Source organism: Stomoxys calcitrans, chromosome 3 (genome assembly GCF_963082655.1).
Source record: "Stomoxys calcitrans chromosome 3, idStoCalc2.1, whole genome shotgun sequence".
Lineage (NCBI taxonomy): Eukaryota > Metazoa > Arthropoda > Insecta > Diptera > Muscidae > Stomoxys > Stomoxys calcitrans.
In genome coordinates, this window is record NC_081554.1 from 110218824 (window position 1) to 110237781 (window position 18958).

The 18958-nt window shown below is 39.6% G+C and overlaps 1 protein-coding gene and 1 long non-coding RNA gene across 5 annotated transcripts in view; one reads left to right on the forward strand and one right to left on the reverse strand.

Annotated features, from left to right (window-relative positions):
* LOC106092877 (uncharacterized) overlaps nt 1–18958 on the reverse strand; it is a 253719-nt gene that overhangs the window by 135697 nt on the left and 99064 nt on the right. The gene's annotated exons all lie outside the window — the stretch shown is intronic.
* Nucleotides 10849–11451, forward strand: LOC106092878 (uncharacterized). Its single transcript, XR_001222252.2, has 3 exons — nt 10849–10945; nt 11024–11169; nt 11261–11451. It is a non-coding gene; the product is annotated as an uncharacterized LOC106092878 (long non-coding RNA).

The following is an 18958-nucleotide window of genomic DNA, read 5'->3' on the forward strand; positions in this document are numbered from 1 at the left end:
ACCGTCTGTTGCATCCGACGTTGACAACTCTGGGGAAAATATATAATTACAATTTTTATGACAAATTACGCAGGTCCTCGGCCGAGTACCAGTGTTAGAATAGAATAGTTGGTAGTTGATATGGTTCCGTCCATGAATTAAGACAATATGAAAGCTGCCCTTGCTGATTATCTCCAACAGAGCATGTGTAGCAGTCTAGCTCCGGTGGAGGATTATCGGGATTACCTCAATCATTGGTCCTCCAGTAAATGGGCATCTTGGGAGTAGGTGATGACTTCATCATCTGCTCCCTGTTAGTTGGGCGATATTGAGTCACCTGCCACTGCACGGCCTGATGTCTCAATATGAGGATGTCTGCCTATTCTAGTCTTCCCGAAGTGCGTCATGCCTTTAGTCTTAGCCAAACTCGTCACGGAGACTAGATGAAAGCCTCCTTCTCCACCCTATGGAAGACCTCCCACTTCTCTGTGACCAAAACTTGGTTTTGCTTGCCCAAGAATCCCGACATGCGTTCTGTTGCAAATTTACTGCCCGATCCCTTGATGAAGACCGTAGCCTTTGTGAGCTGGATGATGTCCATCTTTCTCAACAGGTCGTGCTTTGCGCCCTTCCAGGGAGCGTGGATACCTTCAGCGAGCTGTTTGACGGTATCAACACATTCCACCGACGCAAAATACAGCGTAAAGATGTCCCCTCTATACTCGCAGCTCATCATTTTTATGGATGGACTCTCTACAGAGTTCCATAGGTATTCGAAAATCCGCTCGTTAACCAGATCCTCCACTTGGCATCAATGATCTGGTGAAATCCTACCGGATGCACTGCTGATATTGATGACTGCATAAGTCAGCTCATCTCTGTTGTGCTTCCTTGTCACTCTGGCATAAGAGGGCAGCTCCTTACCATTCGCAGCGACCATCTTCCCCTTCCGTGATAGCTGTGGCCACCTTTTGAAAATCACAGTCCACCATGAAGATACAGGGGCCGTGCGCGCTTCCTTCGTTCCTGGTCCGATTTTGTCTTCCTCCACAGGACCCTATCTAGAGTCTCCATTGCGGGATGGCTAGCTTGATTTTCCCAGAATACTTGAAAGCGGAAAGCTCTTTTTCTTCTTCAGTATTTTAGCAGTGTTATGCTCTTCGGCAGATTTGATTTTCTTTCCAGCTTCCGTAGAAGTGCTTGGAATGTCAGTGCTATCCCTTCACGCTTCCAGCACGTCCGCCCGATTGCGCTGCCGATACATACTCCTTTGCCTCCTTCATCATGCCCCGAATCGCTTTCTCGGTCTGCTTGTGAGCATAGCAAGGTCATCGCTTACTTCTGCCGACATCCCGCTGTCCTCATTTCTCGATTCGGCTGCGATGACTGTTTCATTGACACCGTCTCTGTCTGAATCCTAGTCGGAATCATCACTTTCACTTAAAGGCTGGGGACGAACTGTGCATCCCTCTGATTTATCCGTCTCTTCCTTATTAATAAGTGTGACGACTAGTTGTGTGCTTGAAGCATTACTCTCGACTACAGGTGCCAAGGCGACGACGCCACCACCACAGCTGTTGGGTCTTTGGAGTCCATTTCTAGCCTACTACAAAAAGGCTTTAACATGTTTTCGTAATAGGTGGTACCTATTCCGAGATATGGATATTTTTCTTTGAGGAGTGAAATAAAAACACGTCCGCTTTACTCAACGGCTACTCTCTAGTTTTTTGCTCTCGAACTAGTTTTATGATTATACCAGGTTATTGGTAAAATCGATCGAAAGACCGTTTTTGATGGAAAAATGTCCGGTAAAAATTTCATGCAACTATTGTCATATATGCCCCTAATTTGCATCATCGCTTTTTAAGTCCTAAAGTTTTCCTAATTCATTGGAGATAAAATAAGAAAATGTGGTAGGACTAAAACTCACAAACATGAAGAGAGTTTTACATCATTTCAGTTGTAAAATTTTTATACCCCCCACCATAGGATGGGGGTATACTAGTTTCGTCATTCTGTTTGTTACTACTCGAAATATTCGTCTGAGACCCCATAAAGTACATATATTCTTGATCGTCGTGACATTTTATGTCGATCTACCCATGTCCGTCCTTCTGTCTGTCGAAAGCACGCTAACTTTCGAAGGAGTAAATCTAGCCGCTTGAAATTTTGCACAAATACTTCCTATTAGAGTAGGTCAGTTGGGATTGTAAAGTTGCCATATCGGTCCATGTTTTGATATAGCTGCCATATAAACCGATCTTGGGTCTTGACTTCTTGAGCCTCTAGAGGGCGCAATTCTTATCCGATTGGAATGAAATTTTGCACGACGTGTTTTGCTATGATATCCAAAAACTGCCGAGTATGGTTCAAATCGGATGATAACCTAATATAGCAGCCATATAAACCGATCTTGGGTGTTGACTTTTTGAGCCACTAGAGAGAGCAATTGTTATCCGATTTGAATGAAAGTTTGCTCGAAGTTATAATATCTAACAACTGTGCTAAGTATTGTTGAAATCGGTCCATAACCTGATATAGCTGTCATATAAACAGATCTGGGGATTTGACTTCTTGAGCTTTTAGAGGGCGCAATTCCTATCCGATTTGGCTGAAATTTTGCATGACATATTTTATTTTTACTTTCAACAACTGTGTCAAATAAGGTTCAAATCGGTTCATAACCTGATATAGCTGCCATATAAACCGATCTGGGATCTTGACTTCTTGACCCCTAGAGGTCGCAATTATTATCCGATATGCCTGAAATTTTGTACGACGGATCCTCTCATGACCATAAACAAACGTGTTTATTATGGTCTGAATCGGTCTATAGCCCGATACAGATCCCATATAAATCGTACTCTCTATTTTACTTCGTGAGCCCCAATGGGCTCAATTCTTATACGAATTGGCTGAAATTTTACACAGGTCTCCAACATATAATTTAATTGTGGTCCGAACCGGACCATACCTTGATATCGTTTTAATAGCAGAGCAACTCTTTGCTTATATCCTTTTTTGCCTAAGAAGAGATGCCGGGAAAAGAACTCGACAAATGCGATCCATGGTGGAGGGTATATAAGATTCGGCCCGGCCGAACTTAGCACGCTTTTACTTGTTTTTAAATAATATTGCACTGTGCTCAAATCTCCGTATCAATTGCTTGAAATATTGTTTTGTAAATCATGGAAAGAAAAAAAAACAAGTAAAAAGGCGTTAAGTTCGGCCGGGCCGAACTTTGGATGTGTGAAGCACCTTTCTTCAAAATCCGGTGCAAAACTCATACCTTATGCCCCATTGCATCTATATCAATATATGTTCCGATTTGGACCAAATACTAATAAGTAAACGTCATTGTTCAATTGTATATAACAAAATACTATATACGACACGGATGTCGAAAAGCATAAAATAAGTCAGTGTGTCAAGTTTCAGTGCAATCGGATTAAAAATGCGCCTTTTATGGGGCCAAGACTTTAAATCGTGAGATCGGTCTATATGGCAGCTATATGCGAATCTTGATCGATCTAGACCAAATTGCGGAAATATGTGGAAGGGCTTAACTTAACTCTTTGTCCCAAATTTTCGGCAACATCGGACAATAAATGCGCTTTTTATGGCCCCAAAACCTAAAACCTAGAGATCGGTCTATATGGCAGCTATATCCAAATCTGGACCGATCTGAACCAAATTGACAGAGGATGTTGAAGGGCCTACCACAAATCACTGCCCCACATTTCCGCAAAATCGGATAATAAATGTGGCTTTTATGGGCCTAATATCCTAAATTGCAGGATAGGTCTACATGGCAGCTATATCCAAATCTGAACCGATATGAGCCATATTGACGGAGGATGTTGAAGGGCCCAAGACAACTCACTTTCCCAAATTTCAGCAAAATCGGATACTAAATGTAGCTTTTATGGGCCAATGACCCTAAATCGGGGGATCGGTCTATATGGCAGCTATATCCAAATCTGGACCGATCTGGGCCAAATTGACGAAGGACGTTAAAGGACCTAACACAACTCACTGTCCCAAATTTCAGCAAAATCGGATAATAATAGTGGCTTTTATGGGCCAAAGACCCTAAATTGGAGGATCGGTCTATATAGCAGCTATATTCAAATCTGGAGCGATAAAGCCCATCTTCGAACTTATCCTGCTTATGGACAAAAAAAAAGACTCTGTGCAAAGTTTCAGCTCAATATCTCTATTTTTGAAGACTGTAGCGTGATTTCAACAGACAGACGGCAGACGGACGGACATGTCTAGATCGTCTTAGATTTTTTCGCTGATCAAGAATATATTTTATAGGGTCGGAAATGGATATTTCGATGTGTTGCAAACGGAATGACAAAATGAATATACCCCCATCCGTCGGTGGTGGGTATAAAAAACGATAATGGTTTTATTTGAAATAATTATTTAAAAATGTACATTAATTTGAGTGATCATTTCAGGGTTTTAAAGTTGTGTAACCAATCCCTTAAAATTTTTCATTTCATTGCTGATGTAATTCAAAGAATTTTTCAAATAATTTTTCTTTTCAGAATAATAAGCAAAATTTTTCATTTAAAGAAATGTTTTCAATACAAATACAAATAAAAAAACGTGAACTAAAAGAAAATTCATATAGAATTAATAAAAAATGTATGTAAATTTCTGGAAATTCTTTGTAGTGAGATATCTGGATGAATGTCTTGTTGCATTTGATGCTTTTTAATCATTAAATCCTGCTTTCCTCGCTAAATGATCATAAAATATTAAGAAAAGTTTTTTTTTTTTGTTTTAGGGGCTCAGGAAATAAAAATATTTTTTTAAACAATCGGATATTGTCCGGCTGCAGACCATAGGGCAAAGCTGCCATTAGACGATAAGACATGTCATTGAAATTTCATTTTTCGTGACATACGTACGAAAAATTTTAAATATGGAAAATGGATTTTGGAATAAATATGCAACTTTATCGATTAAATCGTGCTTTTATTTCATCGATCATACATGTAGGTACATGTATAAATAAAAAAAAAAAAAAAAAAACTAGTGCATGTAGTACCTTTTATATGTAGAACTTATCTCGAAATCTAGTCGGACTTTAATTTGGATACCAACTGAAATAGCAATTAAGAACTTTGTAAGATTTTCCTACCATAGGACAAAAGACTTGGATTTAAAAACCCATATCGGATAAAAGATTATATAAGAGTTATATCGAACCCCTTCCAATTTTAATAACACATACTGCGACATGAAATAGAACATCTCACGCCCTATATCGCAGAGATGTGACCAAAATTGTGGATTTTACTGCCTTAAATGTACATATCGGATGAAATATACACATTGGAGCTATATCTTAATTACTACTGATTTTAATGAAATTTTGCACAGGTTTTGGAACGTCTATTTAAACGTCTCATGTAAAATCGGACGGAAATTGTGGATTCTACAGCCTTAAAAGGCCAATTCGGATGAATGATATATAAGGAAGCTATATCTAAATCTAAACCGATTTTTATGAAATTTTGCACATACATTGAGACTTCACAAAAACGACCCCACGACGCGTTTGTCTTTGGGCCATTGTTTGGGGTGAATAACCCAAACAATACAAATATGAAAAATCATCGGAAAATTATTATTTTCACAGTGTACCATATATTCCCAAATTAACAGAAAACAATGCTTGGGCACCAAACAGAGAAAATGAAAAAAACAGCGAACGCATACAAATCAAACCACACACTACAAAAGCTGTTCACAACAACAACTACCAAAGCAGACAAACTCCAACTAGAAAATGTAGTTTACGAATTAACGTGCAATGGCAAAGAAGGGGAACAATGCAATATGTGTTATGTGGGCACCACTCGACGAAAACTGAAAATACGAATGGCAGAACACGAAGCAGACATCAAGAAAGGCAGAGAAAGCACAGCTTTATCACAACATATTAAAGAGACGGATTTATTATAAATGTGTCGTAATGTCCAGTTTTTTAATAAATTATGAGAATAATGCAAATGTAAACATATGTAAGTAAAAACCTTAAAAGTAACAAAACAGAACAAAATATTTAAAATGCGTCTCTTGTTAATCGATTTCACTAAAAAAGCTCTTGAAAAATTGGAAAAAAGGCGACGAAACGTCGAGAAAAGGATGAAATAAACTTGCTAAACAAAAAATAATAAAAATCCCTTTTTTAAAGTTAAGCAGAAAAATGTGTTTTTATACCCACCATTGAAGGATTGTGGGTATTTGTCATTCCGTTTGCAACACATCGAAATATCCATTTCCGACCCCATAAAGAATATATATTCTTGATCAGCGTAAAATATATGACGATCTAGACATGTCAGTCCGTCTGCCGTCTGTCTGTTGAAATCACGCTACAGTCCTTAAAAATAGAGATACTCAGCTGAAATTTTGCACAGATTTTTTTTTTGTCCATAAGCAGGTTAATTTCGAAGATGGGCTATATCGGACTATATCTTGATATAGCCCCCATATAGGGTCTTAGGCCCAAAAAAACCACAACTATTATCCGATTTTGCTGAAATTTAATACAGTGAGTTGTGCCAGGCCCTTCGACATCCTTCGTCAATTTAGCTCAGATTGGTCCAGATTTGGATATAGCTGCCATATAGACCGATCCTCCGATTTAGGGCCTTAGGCTCATAAAAGCCACATTTATTATCCGATTTTGCTGAAATTTGGGACAGTGAGTTGTGCTAGGCCCTTCGACATATTTCGTCAATTTGGCTCAGATCGGTTCAGATTTATATATAGCTGCCATATATACCGATCCTCCGATTTAGGGTCTTAGGCCCTTCGACGTTCTTCGTTAATTTGGCCCAGATCAGTCCAGATTTGGATATAGCTGCCATATAGACCGATCCCAGCAAAAAATTTTACCTGCTTTGGAAGCAATACGAAAATATTTTAGCATACTAATGCGCATTTCGAATGCTAAATAAGTATGCATGAAACTTTCATAAGGGTGATTTTTTTGAGGTTAGGATTTTCATGCATTAGTATTTGACAGATCACGTGGGATTTCAGACATGGTGTCAAAGAGAAAGATGCTCAGTATGCTTTTACATTTCATCATGAATAGACTTACTAACGAGCAACGCTTGCAAATCATTGAATTTTATTACCAAAATCAGTGTTCGGTTCGAAATGTGTTTCGCGACCAAGTGAGCAAACAATTAATGCGATTGTGACCAAGTTTCGCACTCAGTTTACTTTATTGGACATTAAACCAACCACACGAATGCGTACAGTGCGTACAGAAGAGAATATTGCGTCTGTTTCTGAGAGTGTTGCTGAAGACCGTGAAATGTCGATTCGTCGCCGTTCGCAGCAATTGGGTTTGTGTTATTCGACCACATGGAAGATTTTACGCAAAGATCTTGGTGTAAAACCGTATAAAATACAGCTCGTGCAAGAACTGAAGCCGAACGATCTGCCACAACGTCGAATTTTCAGTGAATGGGCCCTAGAAAAGTTGGCAGAAAATCCGCTTTTTTATCGACAAATTTTGTTCAGCGATGAGGCTCATTTCTGGTTGAATGGCTACGTAAATAAGCAAAATTGCCGCATTTGGAGTGAAGAGCAACCAGAAGCCGTTCAAGAACTGCCCATGCATCCCGAAAAATGCACTGTTTGGTGTGGTTTGTACGCTGGTGGAATCATTGGACCGTATTTGTTCCAAAGATGCTGTTGGACGCAACGTTACGGTGAATGGCGATCGCTATCGTTCGATGCTAACAAACTTTTTGTTGCCAAAAATGGAAGAACTGAACTTGGTTGACATGTGGTTTCAACAAGATGGCGCTACATGCCACACAGCTCGCGATTCTATGGCCATTTTGAGGGAAAACTTCGGAGAACAATTCATCTCAAGAAATGGACCGGTAAGTTGGCCACCAAGATCATGCGATTTGACGCCTTTAGACTATTTTTTGTAGGGCTACGTCAAGTCTAAAGTCTACAGAAATAAGCCAGCAACTATTCCAGCTTTGGAAGACAACATTTCCGAAGAAATTCGGGCTATTCCGGCCGAAATGCTCGAAAAAGTTGCCCAAAATTGGACTTTCCGAATGGACCACCTAAGACGCAGCCGCGGTCAACATTTAAATGAAATTATCTTCAAAAAGTAAATGTCATGGACCAATCTAACGTTTCAAATAAAGAACCGATGAGATTTTGCAAATTTTATGCGTTTTTTTTAAAAAAAAGTTATGAAGCTCTTAACAAATCACTCTTTATATTGTAAAGTAATATTCCTTAAACAAATTCGAAAGAAAAATATGAATTTAACATACATTTGTGCACTAATCTATTGCATACGGTATGCATGAAAAACAGCTTCATAGTATGGTAAAGACATATATGTTTTGCTTACATACTGCTTCCGATCGGCAGTTGTGTATGCCAATAGGGATTTGAAGTCAATTTACGAAGTTCAAATGAAACACTTCACGAAAACTAGAAATCGGTATAATCTTTATCCGCATGCTCTTGAGAAAATGAATATCATCAGTTCAATTTGCAAACTCGAACAGGAAGGTCATCGCGCGTGTTTGATATTTTCTCTCTCTTTATTTTTTTGCTGAAGCCGTTGAATAACAACAAAGTAAGTACGGTTCTAGAATTTTTGTTGTACACGTATGTACGTTTATACTGGCTGAAATATATACTGAACAATTATTATAAACAGGGGTAGTCTTATGCAACATTTAACTAATGACAATATTGATTCTGAAAGGGACCAAGTAGGTTTCAACAATAATGGTGCAGATCCAGTAAACGACATTGAGACGAACAACATCTTCGATAAAAAAATGAAAACATTCGAGACAAAATAAGAACTTGGTTTTTAGAATATCGTCCATCAATTGCATGTGCAACAGCACTTTTAAAAATTTTGCACCCCTTACATCCTGAAATACCTGAAAGCATAACAACTTTGACCAGTAACAAACTTAAAGTGACAAAACGAACTGTGGCCCTTGGATCGTATTTTCATATTGACATACATAGAGCATAATTTGGGATCATTCGTCGATACGTGTAAAAGAAATAATATAGATGAGATAATATTAGACATAGGAATAGACGGTCTTCCGCTCTTTAAGTGTAGTGAAGTCGACCTATGGCCAATATTAGGTCGAATAATTAATGTTCCAAACACAAACGTTTTTCTAATTGGCAGCTATGTTGAGGAAAAAAAAGCCGCTGGATGTAAATATATATTTACATGACCTTGCGTATGAAATAGATAAACTTACAAATGGTGGGCTCATTTTCGAAAATCATGAAATAAATTTCAAAATTCGAGCTTTTCTTTGTGATGCTCCAGCTAGGTCATTTGCTTGCGGAATTAAAGGCCACAATGTTTTTAATGGATGCAGTAAGTGTATGCAAGTAGGAATACGAATTTCGAATGTGACCAATTTTAGCACACAAGTAGCTAAATTGCGATGCGATGGGGATTTCAAAAAAAAGAACTGATACAAGTTTTTATCAAGAAAAATATGCAAAAACAGAAATGAAACTTGAGTCAGTTGAATTGAGATGATAACGCAATTTCCGCTGGATGTAATGCATTTGGTCGACTTAGGGGTAATGAAAAAAATGCTTGTCTTTTTATTGAATGGCAAGTCAAATCAATGTATTTCTAAACAGACGAAACAGACCATGTCCTCTATTCTTACTTCATTTTCACCATTTATTCCAAAAGAGTTTTCCAGAAAGCCACAATCTTTTCAACAAATTTGTAAGTGGAAGGCAGTTGAACTTCAGCAATTCATTTTACATACGGGATTTATTGTTCTGAGAGGGCATACTGACGATGATTTTTATGAGCACTTTCTGAACTTAGCTTGTGCGTATCGCATCCTTGTGAGTTCTCGTAGTACCAACGAAAATTTAGAGAAGGCTCACAACTTCATACAGAGTTTTGTATCAACATTTTCATTATTTTATGGTGCCAACGTAACACACAATGTCCATAGTTTGTTACATCTGAAGGATACAGTAAATGAATTCGGAAGTCTATCTAATATAACCGCATATCCATTTGAAAATGCCATGAAGGCCTTAAAAAGAGCAATTAGAAAACCGCAACATATTGAGGAACAATTATATAATAATTTTTATGAATTTAAGATAGAAAAAGATTCAGAATTTCGAGGTTTTAAAAATAATTCAAAGGGTCAAATTAAGTCTCTATATAAGGCATTGGGATTTTTTTCCCTCAACAGTACAGATAGTTTCTGTTTTTTTGTCTAACAAAAACCCTGCAAAAATAATAGAATTCGTGAAAGAAGGCGTAATGTTGGTTCACATATTTCTAAATTCATTCGAACTTTTTTCACAGCCACTTAGCTCAAAAGAATAAGGAATATGTGTTAAGACTGAAAGTTATAGAGAAAAGGTTATTACTACACTAGATATAAAGAGCAAACTTGTCGCCCTCCCCTATGTATAATTCACAACTATCATAACTGAAAATTTTATGGAAATATTTCGTAATCTAAAAATATCTAATATATAAAAAATATCACTATGCTAACTAAAGGGTAAACTTTTTGTCCTTTCTTATGGAAAATAAAACAAACTTCTTAATTTAAAAACATTTGGCAGTTTTTTAATTCCATGAATGACCCGCTCTAAGGCAAGCAAATCCAACCGCGATCAACAACCCTCTATAACATCTGAGACCATTTCTCAAATAATTAAAGAATCGGCTGAAATGTCGGATCTAAAACAAGAAATACGTAAATTGAAAGGTAGTCATAAGTAAAATTGAAAAATAATAAATACCTTTATAACATCCTTTATAGAAATTACTGCCAATCAAAACATTATAATGGCTGACCTTTTGTCAGAGATGAAGGTCATATTAAAATCTAATTTTAGCCAAATTTGCGATGACACGAGAGAAGCGATGGTGAGTAAATTAGAAAAGTTTCATAAAATTTTAAACGTCAAATATTTTTTTAACTTGTTTTCAAAATTATACTTTCAGATTTCTACCATTAAAAAGATTTGAGGTAATGGAGGAGTCAAGAAAAATTTGAGTTTCAATCAATCTGCTTATGGATTTTAATGTGGATGGGCGAAAAGGAAAAGGGCGTTTACTGGACTGTAAAAAACTATTTGATGTTATTTATAGTAAGTATTAAATTTATTTATTACATACATTTATTTATTAATTAATTTATTATAAATTATATTTAATTACTGACTGTTTTTCTATTTATAGGAGCGGTTATTATCGAGAACATTGAAATAACAGTGTCTATGTTTGTGGCTGAATTGAGAGAGGCGATTCGACTATTGAAAAATAAGCAGTACAAAAATGAAAGTATTGCCAGAAGTAACAAAGGAGAATTGTTTTAAAATTTCCGTCCACTACAAATAAATGAAATTAACTTTTTTTTATAGATTTTAACTAGTATTTGAAACATTTGAGACTGAATTTCAATATTCCTGAGAGGTTATTTTGTTTATTTTTAAGTTTGTTTATTTTTAAGTACTGCTTATAAAATCAATAACAAAAATATGTAAAATACCAAATATTTTCTGGGGTACTATTCGTAGAAAACGGTGTTTTATTTAAAACTATACCTTGAATGAAAAAGGCAAATTTAATATGTGATGGTTTCACCATTACCTTACCTTAAACAAGATGCGCATTTTGGATCCTTAAACAAACGCATTTAAGAGGGACATCGCCCACAAGAATCATGCATGCTGGAACCAACTGTGTATGCTAATGTCACGATGGCTTTAACTTACACTATTGCATCCGAGGGTGCAATATTTTTTGCTGTGATCCTCCGATTTAGGGTCTTAAGCCCATAAAAGTCACATTTGTTATCCGTTTTTGTTGAAATTTGGGACAGTTAGTTGTCTTAGACCCCAGACATCTTTCTTCAATTTGGCCCTGATCGATCCAGATTTGATTATAGCTGCCATATAGACCGATCCTCCGATTTAGGGTCTTAAGCCCATAAAAGCCACATTTATTATCCGATTTCGCCGAACTTTGGGACAGTGCGTTGTGTTAGGCTCTTCGATGTTCTTTTTTAATTTAGCCCAAATCGGTCCAGATTTGAATATAGCTGCCATATAGACCGACCTCTCGATTTAAGGTTTTGGGTTCTTAAAAGGCGCATTTGTTGTCCGATTTCGGCGAAATTTGGGGCAGTGAGTTAAGTTAAGACCATTGACATACTTTTGAAATATGGCACAAATCGGTCCAGATTTAGATATATCTGCCATATAGACCGATCTCTCTGTTTTAGGTTTTGGGGCCATAAAAGGCGCATTTATTGTCCGATTTCGGCAAAATTTAGAACAATGCGTTGTGTTAGGCTCTTCAATGTTCTTCTTCAATTTGGCCCAGATCGGTCCAGATTTAATTATAGCTGCCATATAGACAGATCTCTCGATTTAAGGTTTTGGGTCCATAAAAGGCGCATTTAATGGTCGATTTCGCCGAAATTTGGGACAGTGAGTTGTGTTAGGGTCTTCGACATTTTTTTTGCAACTTGGTCCAAATCGGATATCTCGATTTAAAGTCTTGGTCCCATAAAGGCGCATTTATAATCCGATTTCACTGAAATTTTACTCAGTGGCTTAGTGTTCAAGCTAATATCTAGGGTTGACAAATGACAACATTATTGCAAAAGACTCAAAAGCTGACGAACATAAATGGGAGACAGGGACGTACCTGGAAGACAAACCTTTCTGACAACTCTTACTGACGAGTTTGGGTGGTACCAAACGAAATCGCGATATAGGAATCCAGTCAATTGCTACTACAAAGCAAACAAAAAAGTTATATCGAAATATGTTCCGATTTTGTATACTAAATACTAATAGGTATAAGTCATTGTTCAATTGTGTATAACAAAACATTGGTCTTTTTAGTAGCTATATCAAAAAATAAACCGATCTGGACCATAAGGGACACGGATGTCGAAAAGTCTAACATAAGTCACTGTGGCAAATTTCATTAAAATCGGATTATAAATGCGCTTTTAATGGGGCCAAGACTTCAAATCGAGATATCGGTCTATATAACAGCTATATCCAAATCTCGACCGATCTGTACCATATTGCAGAAGTATGTCGAAGAGCCTACCACAACTCACTGCCCCAAATCTCGGCGAAATCGGACAAAAAAATGCGACTTTTATGGGGTCAAAACCTTAAATCGAGAGATCGGTCTATAAGGCAGCTATCTCCAAATCTGGACCGATCTGAGCCAAATTGCAAAAGTATATCGAGGAGCTTAACTTAACTCACCGTCTCAAATTTTGGTGACCTCGGACAAAAAAATGCGCCTTTTATAGGGCCAAAACCTTAAATCGCGAGATAGGATTTCTTGCAGCGAAATATGAGGCAAGCTCGTTGTGGTAGACGTTCAACCTATCGCAGATGTCATCAATGGGCGGGGGGCCTGATGCCATGATCGTACAATCGTCCGCATATGATACGATCTCTATGACGTCAGGAGGGGGTGGGATGGAGGATAGGTAGAGGTTAAACAGAGTCGTAGATATCACCCCACCTTGGGGAACTCCCTGTTTCACTCTACAGTGTTTCCACTTATTATCCCTAAATTCCACAAATGACTGGCGGCCACACAGATAATTCGCGACCTATCGTTTCAGGCCTGGCTGGAGGGACGTGCTGGCGATGTCCTCAAATAATTTGGCATGGCTGACCGTGTCGAATGCCTTCGATAGGTCCAGTGCCACGAGGACCGTCCTATCACATGGCCTGGGTTGATTGAAGCCACGGCAAATGTGTGTGGTGATGGCATGCAAAGCTGTTGTTGTGCTGTGCAGTCTCCGAAATCCATGTTGATGCTCGGCGAATGGAAATTCTCCTACGAGGCTCGGGAGGAGTAATGCCTCAAGCGTCTTTGCCACTGGTGAGAGAAGGGAGATCGGTCTGTACGACTTCCCCAAACTCGGGCCTTTTCCAGGCTTCAGTAACAGGATCACTCTGCCCATTTTCCAGACATCGGGAACTATAAGAGTGTTCAATGACAGGTTAAGAACAGTGGTAAGGTACTCAACTCCAGGTGAATCCAGATTCTTCCGCATCAATGTAAAGATTCCGTTGGGGCCCAACGCCTTTGAAGATTTGGCGCCACGGATGACATTCGTAACTTCGCCCACGGTAAATTGTGATGGCTGTTCATCGGCTCGGAGACCACGAATACGGCGAATGGCTCTCCTCCCGGCCCTGTCTCTCTCGGGAGGGACAATAAATTGACGGTTGAACAACCTGGTGCACCTCTTCGGATCAGTCACGGTTATCTCGCCAAAAGTGACTAAGGTCCTGTCGTCCCGTCTACCGGGGTTCGAGAGAGACTTAACAGTGGCCCACAGTTTGCCTGCACCGGTGACTAAGTTACATTGCTCCAAGTGTTCCAGCCACAAATTCCGTTTATGTTCGTTGATCGCAATTGTTTATTTCCAGATTCAGCTCGCTGATTCTGGGGTTAGCAGGGTCCATAGCACGAATCCCATCACGCTCGTCTGCGAGTACCACTGCTTGTGCCGGGAAATTGGGTCTCACTTGTGGTATTCGACCGGCTGGTATAAAGCGAGCGGCTGCTGCGTTGATGATGTCTCGGAATTTCCTCTCGGCCACAAGCACATCAGAGGGGGGTGGCAGTTCACTGAAGCGGCGATTGGTATTCTCTCTGAAGCCAGTCCAATCGGCCTTCTTATAATTGATGAACGTCCGGCGCTCAGAGGTTATGAAGTCGGGTGGTCGGTCGATGGTGAGTATCTGACCCCAAAGAGATGACGGCTTGCCAGGAGACGTCACTCAGGAGATCAGGGGATGCAATTGAGATGTCTGGCGAGCTGCTGCACCTCCTCGTAATCCTAGTGGGGGCATCCTCATTCACCGTGAAAAACGTGGAGCTATCTATCTGCTCCGCCAAAGCTATGCCACGCTGGTCGTTACCTAGGGGAGAAAGCCATGATGTGTGATGTGCATTAAAATCCCCCAGAACCAGACGATTATGGCCAGATAGCAACCCACTTATGTCGGGGTTGTAAACCTGGCCATTAATCGGGACACAGCTACCAAACGGCGGTATATACACGTTGTATATCTCTATCTCGGCAGTACCAGACCTGACTGCTACCCCCATACATTCCATGTATGGGTCACTAGCGTCAAGCGCAAGCGAGATAGGTCTATACTGCATGGAATGGTGTATAACGAAAGCCAATCCCCCTCCTCCATTCCTTGAGCGATCCTTACGTAGCACATTGTTACCGTGACAACGGTGCAAGCTGCAGGTGTTGGTCAGCTTTGTCTCCTGGATCGCTGCGACCGACTCATAAAATCTACGATCTCATCGATCTTGCCACGCAGTCCGTTGCAGTTTAACTGCATGAACGATACACTTCCCGGCACTGGCCTGGCAATAGTAGGGCTAGGGTTCTGTCGTTGCATAAATTTCCGTACGGGAGAGGTTGGGGGGGTCACATAGTCCGACGACGAGGACGCCGAAGGCGACGCTTGTGACCCACTGCTGGCTATGTTCGCACAGCACCTAGCGACATAGCCAGTATGACTATACTCCCGTAGTGAAGTTAGGCCAGAGCAAGAACGGAAATGTACCCACTCCATGCACCGGTTACCCCTCACCGGCACCGACCGATGATGAAGGCGGTTCTGGCAAACCGAACAGAACCAGGGTCCGGTGTTCTCTTCAATCCCGGCACGGACCAGAAGCGTGCGGAGAAGGCACTCCGGGATGTGCCTCTCCCATGACGAAAAAAGACGAACACGTACACTGAGGCAAGAGGCACTACAAGAGAGAAAATCTAGATCAAGCGGCATATCAAGCGGGTCTGAACAACATTCATGCAGACTCGGTAGCAGAAGCGCTAATTGGCTACCGGGTGAATGTAGTCCTTGGAGAACGACTGCCACCCATTGCACCCGAAGAAATCGACCTCTCCCGGCAAACCAGAGTGGTTCTGGCTCAATTACGTTTCGGCAGATGCAGCCGCCTCAATTTCCACAGAGCTAGGATTGATGCCGACGTGCAAGATGTATGTCCCGATTGTAACCAGGGACCGCTCGATACACGTCACCTGTTTAACTGCCCGGCCAGACCCACTCGACTCAGACCCAGATCCCTGTGGACGCACCCCATCTAAGTCGCGGAGTTCCTGGGTCTCGACACTCAACAGAATCAAGCAGACGAAAGATAGAATACAATAAACTGCTACAACAACAACAACATCATGCTTGCTTTAGAAAAAAAGTGTAAAAAAAGTATATTTGATTAAAGTTCATTCTAAGTTTTATTATAAATGCATTTACTTTCTTTTAAAAAATCCGCAATTACTTTTTGGGCAACCCAATATAAAAATGCCTAAAGTAATCAAAACAAGTAACAGGCAACTATAAAAAGTAGCAATTTTTTTTTTCAGCAGACTTGTGTACTCCAAACAGCAGATTTTGTTAGTTGAAATACCAGTAAGAAATGTTTGATAATAAATCAGCCCTATGTTTGCTGAAACAGCAGTAATGTTTGCTTTTCTATTTTTAGCAGACAAAAACTGCTGTTTTAGCAAACATTTTAGCTGTTTTGAATAACAAATAAAATTTTTTTGAGTGTAGCCCCTATCCTATGGTGGTGAGTATAAATAAGTAGCGTGCTTAATTCGTCAGGGCCGAATCTTGGGAATCCACCACCATAGATTTTGCATAAAATTTTTACAAAATAAATTTAGTTGAAGGGTATAATTTTATTCTATTGTACATGCCAAACTTATGCCAAACCAGCCAAAATTAAAGCTTCTAGGAACCGAACACGGATGATCTAGAGACCGGCTTACATGGGAGCTATATCAGGTTAAAGTCTGATTTAGACCGTATTTGGCACAGTTGTTGGAAGTCGTAACAGAACACTACATGCTCAATTTGAGCCAAATCGGACAAAAATTGCGGCTTGCTAGGGCTCAGGAAGTCAAATTGGCAGATCGTGCATATGGTAGCTGTCAGGTTATAGACCGATTTGGACCGTACAGGAATTGGAAGTCATAAAAGAACACTACATGCTAAATTTTAGCCAAATCGGATAACAATTGTGGCTTGTAAGGCCTAATCTAGACTTGAAGAGGTCTACTGCTTTGCTGTCATTGGCTAGAAAAGACGTCTCAGTCATTGTGTCCGTCATGACTACAGATGGGTTTCTACCGGGTAAATACCCAATTTTTGGGTATTTATAATTTTGCACATATCTTGGGTATAAAAATACTTTTCAAACAATTTTTGATGATTTCCTATTATTTGTATATAAACCTGATCTGTGATCTCATTAAATCGGATTTTAGTTAAAGGCTTTCAAATTGGTCAATTTTCATCTGATTTCGATGAAATTTGGCACAGTGAGTCCTGGTAGATCCTACCCATTTCTGTGAATGGAACAAAAGTTTTCTTGGAATATTTATTTCGACAATTAAAGAGCTTTTAGTGCAATACCATGCTACGAGAATAGTATATCACTTGACTAACAATTCAACAATATAAGTGCCTTTGTCCGAATCCCATATGATCTTTATTGGTCTACGAATTTAAGTTTGGATGAAGGGTGTACTCCATTCTTAAAATATTTTATTTCAGCCCCCTACTCTCATGATATCTAATTTAGGGGTGTTTTCGGGGGTGAGGTGGTCTCCCACGCACTTGGCCCTAAAAAAAAATCAGCATCGTGCTCTTCTTTCAAAAACCATTTATTTAAACCCCATTTATTGCCATTGGTTCACGGGAGTTTACACGATGAGGCGTCCCCCAAACACATGGCCCAAATTAGTTTTCTAATATTAAATACCACATATTGGCATGGTCGAAAATTTTTTACCCTTTGCGGGGTGTTTTGGGGAAGGGGTGATTCCCCAAATACGGTCCTAAATTTGGATATCAAATTCGTATTCTACTCCCAAATATCTTTATTTGAGCCCCATTTTGCGATGGTCACTAAAAAATTGCTGCTTGTGGGGTATTTTGGGAAAGGGGTTGACCCTCAGAAAATTGGTCCCGAAAGTGGGTATAAATTCTTGCTCTACCCCCCAATACCTTTCATTTAATCTCCACATTGACATGGTCGGTAAATATGGCCGATTTAGGGGTGTTTTAGGGGTTGGGTTTGTGTTGTGGGGGTGGGGTGGCCCCATAGACACTTTTCCCGAATATTGAGGCGGCCCCCCAAACACTTGGTCTCATATTTGGATATCAGATTCTAATTCTACACTCAAATACCTTTTATTTAAGCCCCATATTCCCATGGTCAGTAAATAAGTCCTGTTTGGGGGTGTTTTGGGCAAGGGGTGGACCCCCAGAAACGTATTCCCACATTTGGAAGTTAGATTCGTATTCTACTCGCAAATAGCTTTCATTTGAATCCCATATTGCCATGGTCGGTAAATATGTCCGATTTAGGGGTGTTTTTGGGGTTGGGGTGGTCCCCCTGGCACTTGGTTCGACAAATGGAAATCAGATTCGTTTTCTTATCCTAAATACCTTTCATTTGAGTCCCATATTGTCGTGACTGGTCTAAATATATTTTTGGTAGGTTTTAGGGTGGGGCGGCCCTCCTAGGTACCCCATCCGAAATTTGGATACCAAATTTTTATTTTTAGGGTACTATATGAGAGCACACAAAATTTCGCTTGAATCGCACCACCCATCTCCGAGATCTGGTGTTTCTGAAAATTAGGGTAAGGGGGAGGGTCCGCCCCCCCCCTTGAGATATCAAAAATTGGATCATTATGCACCATCTGTGAAAATTTGAAGAAAATCGGTTCAGCCGTTTCTGAGTCTATAAGGAACACACAAACATACAAACAAACAAACAAACAAACAAACCTACAAACAAACACAAATTGATTTTTATATATAAGATAGGTCT